General features: G+C 37.4%; 1 non-coding gene across 1 annotated transcript; it reads right to left on the reverse strand.

Moving 5' to 3' along the window:
• Nucleotides 1–5,876: 5,876 nt before the first annotated feature.
• LOC112912847 (U1 spliceosomal RNA) lies at nucleotides 5,877–6,039 on the reverse strand. The gene has a single exon (XR_003233582.2). It is a non-coding gene; the product is annotated as a U1 spliceosomal RNA (small nuclear RNA).
• Nucleotides 6,040–8,952: the final 2,913 nt, after the last annotated feature.

Here is an 8,952-nt window from a genome sequence, read left to right on the forward strand (position 1 = left end):
GCAAATCTATAGAGACAAAGAATAATTAGTAGTTGCATGGGGCTGGTGGTGGAATTGGGAGTGATGTAAATGAGCATGAGGAATTTCTTTGGGGTGATGGAAATATTCTAAACTAGATTGTGGTCATTGTTGCATAAGACTATAAATTTGCCAAATAATCATTTGTATACTTGAAATGAGTGATCTTATGGCATGTAAATTATACCTTGATGAAGCTGCATAATTTTTTTTTTCTGAAAAGCAAGATCAGAGATTCAAATAAGAAAAGGCCGGAATATCAAAATACCTTTTATGAACTAGCTAAAATTAAGTCTCCATTCGGGATCCCTGGGTGGCGCAGCGGTTTAGCACCCGCCTTTGGCCCAGGGCGCAATCCTGGAGACCCGGGATCGAATCCCACGTCAGGCTCCCGGTGCATGGAGCCTGCTTCTCCCTCTGCCTATGTCTCTGCCTCTCTCTCTCTCTCACTCTCTCTCTCTCTCTGTGACTATCATAAATAAATAAATAAATAAATAAATAAATAAATAAATAAATAAATAAATAAAAAGTCTCCATTCTCACCAAGATTCCCATATGTTGTGGGGAAGTTTGTTGTGCACCAAAGTCAGTGTGCTGACTTCCCAAGTTTCCAGAACTATGTGGTTAGTAAACAGAAATGATGTTTGAAATCAGTGGACCCAGAAGTTGGTCTATGGAATATTCTTCCAATTACTACAGCTCCTATATGAAAGACACTTGATGGAAGTTTCCCCAAATTTAAGAACCATCCTAAGAATTAACTCAACATTACCATGGCAAGTTGTAAAGCTTAGAGACACTTTTCTAAATTATCAGTGATAAAAAAAAAAACAAATCAACATGCTAGAGAAAAAAGTTATATTTTTATTGTCTCCATGGAAAGAATTAAAAAATTATTGTGGTATGAAAATTTAAAGAGAATGTAGCCAAAATACTGTTGGAAAAAAAGTATTATACTATATATACTTTATACATATAGATATGTAGGGATAACAGATTTTTAGAAATATTTTCCCTTGGGGGGTTTGTGCTTTTAAAAAATGTATTATTTATAACTTATTTTCTCACTCTAGCTATTCATTACCATGCCAATTTTGTATTCCTGTGTATTATTTTTCTTATAAAGGGTCTTCCAAATTGTATAAGCTTCATGCTCCAGCTTCAAAAGCTGATTCTGCCTCTGTGGATCAGGTATAAGTACTTTGTGTTATCTTGTGTAGTTATTACAAAAACCTTATGGGATAAGAATTATTAGCTCCCTCTTACAAATGAAGAAATTGAAGCTTGGTAGGTTAACTTATCTAAGGCTACACAGTCAGAATTCAAGTATGGAATTCTATAACTATGACGCCAAGATTTTTGGACTCAAGACCCCAAGTTAAGCTTGCCTATCTCTTCTGACATCATCTAGCCACCTGACCTTCCCATAACCACAGCTAGGATTAGGGTGAGGTGAACTGTTGAAGAGCAGAGTCAAATTCTATCTTTAGCTAAAATTTTGATATTCTGTTCATTATGGAATTTTCCATTAAATTTGATTTTTAAAAAATACTACATTAGACAACCAGCACCACAGAAATACAAATATAAGAGAATATTATGAAAAACCATATACCAAAAAACTGGACAACCTGGAAGAAACAGATAAATTCCCAAAATAGAAAGAAATAGAAATTTTGAACAGAACAAAAACCAACAAAGAAATGAAATCAGTAATCCAAAAACTCCTAACAAACAAAACAAAACAAAACTATCCAGAACAAGATAGTTTCATAAGAGAATTCTATGAAACATTTAAAGGAGAGTTAATATTGGGTACCTCAGTTCGTTAAGTGTCCAACTCTCGATTTGGGCTCAGGTCATGATCTCAGAGTAGTGAGATCAGGCCATGCATTGTCAGGCTCTGCCCTGTGCATGGAGCCTCAAGATTCTCTCTATTCTTGGGGTGCCTGGGTGGCTCAGTCTGATAAAGGTCCAACTCTTGATTTTGGTTTGGGTCAAGATCTCAGGGTCCTGGGATTAAATCCTGTGTCAGGCTCCATGGTCAGTGGGGAATCTGCAAAAAGATTCTTTCCCTCGCCCCTCTCACAGCTTGTGCATATCTTCTCTCTAAAATAAATCTTGGGACACCTGTGTGGCTCATTGGTTGAGGATCTGCCGTTGGCTCAGGTCGTGATCTCGGGGTCCTGGGATCAAGTCCCATATCGGGCTCCATGGGGAGCCTGCTTCTCCCTCTACCTATGTCTCTGCCTCTCTCAGTGTGTCTCTCGTGAATAAATAAATAAAATCTTAGAAAAATACTTTTAAAAAATCTTAAAGAAAAAGATGCTTTCTCTCCCTTTCCCTCTGCCTTTCCCCCTTCCTTGCATGCCCACGTGCTCTCTCTGTCTCTAGGGGGGAAAAAAAGGAGTCAATATCTACTCTTCTCCAACTACCTACTCTTCTCCAACTACTCCAAAAAATAAAAAAGGAAGGAAAACTTCCAAATTCATTCTGTGAAGCAAGAATGAATCCTGACACTAAAACCAGATAAGAGGGCAGCCCGGTGGCTCAGCGGTTTGGCGCTGCCTTCGGCCTGGGGTGTGATCCTGAAGACCCAGGATCAAGTGCCATGTCAGGCTCCCTGCATGGAGCCTGCTTCTCCCCTCTCCCTCTGCCTGTGTCTCTGCCTCTCTCCCTCTCTCTCTCTCTCTCTCTCTCTCATCTCTGTCATGAATAAATAAATAAAATCTTTAAAATAAATAAATAAAACCAGATAAGACCCCCACTGAAAAAGAGAACTACAGGCTAATATTTCTGATGAACATAGATGCAAAAATTCTCAATAAAATATTTGCCAAGTGAATCAAACAATACATTAAATCATTCACCTGATCAACTGGGATTTACTTCTGGGTTGCAAGTGTGGTTAAATATTCACAAATCAATCAACAATATATCACATTAATAAAAGAAAGGATAAGAATCATGATCCTCTCAATAGATGCAGAAAAAAGCATTTGACAAAGCATCCATTCATGATAAAAATGCTCAACAAAGTAGATTTAGAGGGAACATACCTCAACATAATAAAGATCATATGTGAAGAAACTATACCTATTCTCATCTTCAATAGGGAAAAACAGAGCTTTTACTCTACAGTCAGGAACAAGACAAGGATGTCCTCTATCATCACTTTTATTCAATATAATACTGGAAATCCTAGCCACAGCAATCAGACAACAAAAAGAAATTAAAAGCATCCAAATAGGCAAGGAAAGAAGTAAAACTTTCACTATATGCAGATGACGTGATACTATATATCGAAAACCCAAAAGACTCTACCAGAAAACCCCTAGAACTGATAAATGAATTCAGTAAAGTCACAGCATATAAAATCAACATACAAAAATCTATTGCATTTCTATATACCAATAATGATGCAGTAGAAAGAGAAATTAAGGTATCAATTCTATTTACAATAGAACCAAAAACAATAAGATACCTAGGTATAAACCTAACCAAAGAAGTGAAAGACTTGTACTCTGAAAACTGTAAAACACTTATAAGAAATTGAAGATGACACAAAGAAATGGAAAAACATTCCATGCTCATGGATTGGAAGAACAAATATTGTTAAAATGTCTCTACTACCCAAAGCAATCCCTATTGAAATATCACCAGCATTTTTCACAGAGCTAGAACAAACAATCCTAAAATGTGTATGAAACCACAAAAGACTCTAAATAGACAAACCAATCTTAGAAAAGAAAACAAAGCTGGCAGCATCACAATTCTGGGTTTCAAGCTATATTACAAGGCTGTAGTGATCAAGATAGTATGCTACTAGCACCAAAAAAGACACCTAGATCAATGGAACAGAATAGAAAACCCAGAAACGGACCCACAATTATATGGTCAATTAGTCTTTGACAAAACATGAAAGAATATCCAATGGAAAAAAGACAGTCTCTTCAACAAATGGTTGAGAAAACTGGACAACTACATGCAGAAGAATGAAACTGGACCACTTTATTATACAATAAACAAAAATAAATTCAAAATGGATTAAGGATCTACACCTAAAGCCATAAAAATCTCAGAAGACAACACAGCTAATAACTTCTTTGATATCAGTTGTAGCAACTTCTTTCTAGATACATCGCCTGAGGGCAAAGGAAACAAAAGCATAATTAACTATTGAGACTACATCACAACAAAAAAAATGTTTCCTTCTGCACAGCAAAGGAAACAATCAACAAAAATAAAAGGCAAGCTATGGAATGGAAGAAGGTATTTGCAAATGATATATCTAATAAAGGTATAGTATCTAAAATATATAAAGAACTTTAAAATTCAATACTCCAAAAATGAATAATCCAATTAAAAAATGAATAGAAGAAGCAGAGCAAGATGGCCGAAGAGTAGGGTCCCCAAGTCATCTGTTCCCACCAACTTACCTAGATAACTTTCAAATCATCCTGAAAACCTACAATTTGGCCTGAGATTTAAAGAGAGAACAGCTGGAATGCTACAGTGAGAAGACTTCACGCTTCAATCAAGTACAACTTGTTTTTAGCCACTCTGCACTGAGCAAAATGACTAGAAGGAAAAACTCACCACAAAAGAGAGAATTAGAAACAGTACTCTCTCCCACAGAGTTACAAAATTTGGATTGCAATTCAATGTCAGAAAGCCAATTCAGAAGCACAATTATAAAGCTACTGGTGGCTCTAGAAAGAAGCATAAAGGATTCAAGAGACTTCATGACTGCAGAATTTAGATCTAATCCAGGCTGAAATTAAAAATCAATTAAATGAGATGCAATCCAACCTGGAGGTCCTAACAACGAGGGTTAATGAGGTAGAAGAACAAGTGAGTGACATAGAAGACAAGTTGATGGTCTTGTCTGAAGGAAGCTGAGGAAAAAAGAGACAAAACAAAAGATCATGAGGATAGGTTAAGGGAAATAAATGACAGCCTCAGAAGGAAAAATCTACATTTAATTGGGGTTCCAGAGGATGCCGAAAGGGACAGAGGACCAGAAAGTGTATTTGCACAAATCATAGCTGAGAACTTGCCTAATTTGGGAAGGGAAACAGGCATTCAGATCCAGGAGATAGAGAGATCCCCCCTAAAATCAATAAAAACTGTCCAACACCTCGACATTTAATAGTGAAACTTGCAAATTCCAAAGATAGAGAGAAGATCCTTAAAGCAGCAAGAGACAAGAAATCCCTAACCTTTATGAGGAGAAGTATTAGGATAACAGCAGACCTCTTCACAGAGACCAGGCAGGCCAGAAAGGGCTGGCAGGATATATTCAGGGTACTAAATGAGAAGAACCTGCAGCCAAGAATACTTTATCCAGCAAGACTCTCATTCAGAATAGAAGGAAAGATAAAGAGCAGAAACTTAAAGAATATGTGACCACCAAACCAGCTCTGCAAGAAATGTTAAGGGAGACTCTGTAAAAGAAAGACCACCAAACCAGCTCTGCAAGAAATACTAAGGGGGACTCTGTCCAAGGAAACAATCCACAAAAACGGACTGAATAAGTATTGGGATGACACTAAATTCATATCTTTCAATAGTAACTCTGAACGTGAATGGGCTTAATGACCCCATCAAAAGGCACAGGGTTTCAGACTGGATAAAAAAGCAAGAGCCATCTATTTGCTGTCTACAAGAGACTTGTTTTAGACATATGGACACCTAGAGCCTAAAAATAAAAGGTTGGAGAACCATTTACCATTCAAATGGTCCTCAAAAAAAGCAAGGGTAGCCATCCTTATATCAGATAAATTAAAGTCTATCCCAAAGACTGTAAGAGATGAAGTAAGAGATGAAGAGGGACATTATATATATATTTTTTTAAACAGGGGAGAGCGCGAATGCAGTCCCCACTACCATAAATTATGCAGTCGAGTTTCCCACATTTGGGGAAATCGCAGGGGTCAGCATGTCCAGAGTGCAATGGATAAGCCTCGCCCTGGGAAAACCACCTTCGTGATCATGGTATCTCCCCTGCCAGGTAAGTATGGGACACTATATCATACTTAAAGGATCTATCCAACAAGAGGACCTAAGAATCATGAATATTTATGCCTCGAATGTGGGAGCTGCCAAGTATATCAATCAATTAATAGCCAAAGTTAAGACATACTTAGATAATAATACACTTATACTTGGAGACTTGAATGCAGCGCTTTCTACAATCAATAGATCTTCTAAGCACAACATCTCCAAAGAAACAAGAGCTTTAAATGATACACTGGACCAGATGAATTTCACAGATATTTACAGAACTTTACATCCAAATGCAACTGAATACACATTCTTCTCAAGTGCAAATGGAACTTTCTCCAGAATAGACCACATACTGGATCTCAAGTTAGGTCTTAACCGATACCAAAAGATTGGGATTGTACCCTGCATATTTTCAGATCATAATGCTTTGAAACTAGAACTAAACCACAGGAAGAAGTTTGAAAGGATTTCAAACACGTGGAGGTTAAGGACCATCCTGATAAAAAAATGAAAGGGTCAACCAGGAAATTAGAGAAGAATTAAAAAGATTCATGGAAACTAATTAGAATGAAGATACAACCATTCAAAATCCTTGGGATACAGCAAAAGCAGTCCTGAGGGGGAAATAACATCACAATACAAGCATCCATCAAAAAACTGGAAAGAACTCAAATACAAAAGCTAACCATGCACCTAAAGGAGCTGGAGAAGAAACAGCAAATGAAACCTTCATCCAGCAGAAGAAAACAATTGATAAAGATTCGAGCAGAACTCAATGAAACAGAGGCCAGAAGAATTGTGGAACAGATCAACAAAACCAGGAGTTGGTTCTTTGAAAGAATTATTAAGATAGATAAACCATTAGCCAGCCTTATTAAAAAGAAGAGAGAAAAGACTCAAATTAATAAAATCATGAATGAGAAAGGAGAGATCACCACCAATACCAAGGAAATACAAACTATTTTAAAGACTTATTATGAGCAGCTATATGCCAATAAATTAGACAATCTAGAAGAAATGGATGCGTTTCTGAAAAACCACAAACTACCAAAACTGGGACAGGAAGAAATAGAAAACCTTAACAGGCTGATAACCAGTGAGAAAATTGAAGCAGTCATCAAAAACCTCCCAAGACACCAAAGTCCAGGGCCAGATGGCTTCCCAGGGGAATTCTATCAAACGTTTAAAGAAGAAACCATACCTATTCTACTAAAGCTGTTCGGAAAGATAGAAAGAGATGGAGTACTTCCAAGCTCATTCTATGAGGCCAGCATCACCTTAATTCCAAAACCAGACAAGGACCCCACCAAAAAGGAGAATTATAGACCAATATCCCTGATGAACACAGATGCAAAAATTCTCAACAAGATACTAGCCAATAGGACCCAACAGTACATTAAAAAGATTATTCACTATGACCAAGTAGGATTTATCCCTGGGATGCAAGGCCGGTTCAACACTTGTAAAGCAATCAACGTGATAGATCATATCCAGAAGAGAAAAAACAAGAACCATATGATCCTCTCAATAGATGCGGAGAAAGCATTTGACAAAATACAGCATCCATTCCTGATCAAAACTCTTCAGAGTGTAAGGATAGAGGGAACATTCCTTAGCATCTTAAAACCCATCTTACAAAAAACCCACAGCAAATATCATCCTCAATGGGGAAACACTGGGAGCCTTTTCCCTAAGATCAGGAACAAGACAGGGATGTCCACTCTCACCACTGTTATTCAACATAGTATTAGAAGTCCTAGCCTCAGCAATCAGGCAACAAAAAGAAATAAAAGGCATTCAAATTGGCAAAGAAGAAGTCAAACTCTCCTTCTTCACAGATGACATGATACTGTACATAGAAAACCCAAAAGACGCCACCCCAAGATTGCTAGAACTCATACAGCAATTCGGCAGTGTGGCAGGATACAAAATCAATGCCCAGAAATCAGTGGCATTTCCATACACTAACAATGAGACTGAAGAAAGAGAAAATAAAGAGTCAATCCCATTTACAATTGCACCCAAAAGCATAAGATACCTAGGAATAAACCTAAACAAAGAGGTAAAGGATCTATACCCTGAAAACTACAGAACGCTTCTGAAAGAAATTGAGGAAGACACAAAGAGATGGAAAAATATTCCATGCTCATGGATTGGCAGAATTAATATTGTGAAAATGTCAATGTTACCCAGGGCAATTTACACGTTTAATGCAATCCCTATCAAAATACCATGGACTTTCTTCAGAGAGTTGGAACAAATCATCTTAAGATTTGTGAAGAATCAGAAAAGACTCCGAATAGCCAGGGGAATTTTAAAAAAGAAAACCACAGCTGAGGACATCACAATGCCAGATTTCAGGTTGTACTACAAAGCTGTGGTCATCAAGACAGTGTGGTACTGGCGCAAAAACAGACACACAGATCAATGGAATAGAACAGAGAATCCAGAAGTGGACCCTCAACTTTATGGTCAACTAATATTCGACAAAGCAGGAAAGACTATTCACTGGAAAAAAGACAGTCTCTTCAATAAATGGTGTTGGGAAAATTGGACAGTCACGTGCAGAAGAATGAAACTAGACCATTCTCTCACACCATACACAGAGATAAACTCAAAATGGATGAAAGGTCTAAATGTGAGACAAGAATCCGTCAAAATCCTAGAGCAGAACACAGGCAACACCCTTTTTGAACTTGGCCGCAGTAACTTCTTGCAAGATACATCTATGAAGGCAAGAGAAACAAAAGCAAACATGAACTATTGGGACTTCATCATGATAAAAAGCTTCCGCACAGCAAAAGAAACAGTCAACAAAACTAAAAGACAACCTACAGAATGGGAGAAGATATTTGCAAATGACCTATCAGATCTAGTATCCAAGATCTATAAAGAACTTATTAAACTTATTAAACTCAACAGCAA

Source organism: Vulpes vulpes, chromosome 4 (assembly GCF_048418805.1).
Source record: "Vulpes vulpes isolate BD-2025 chromosome 4, VulVul3, whole genome shotgun sequence".
NCBI lineage: Eukaryota > Metazoa > Chordata > Mammalia > Carnivora > Canidae > Vulpes > Vulpes vulpes.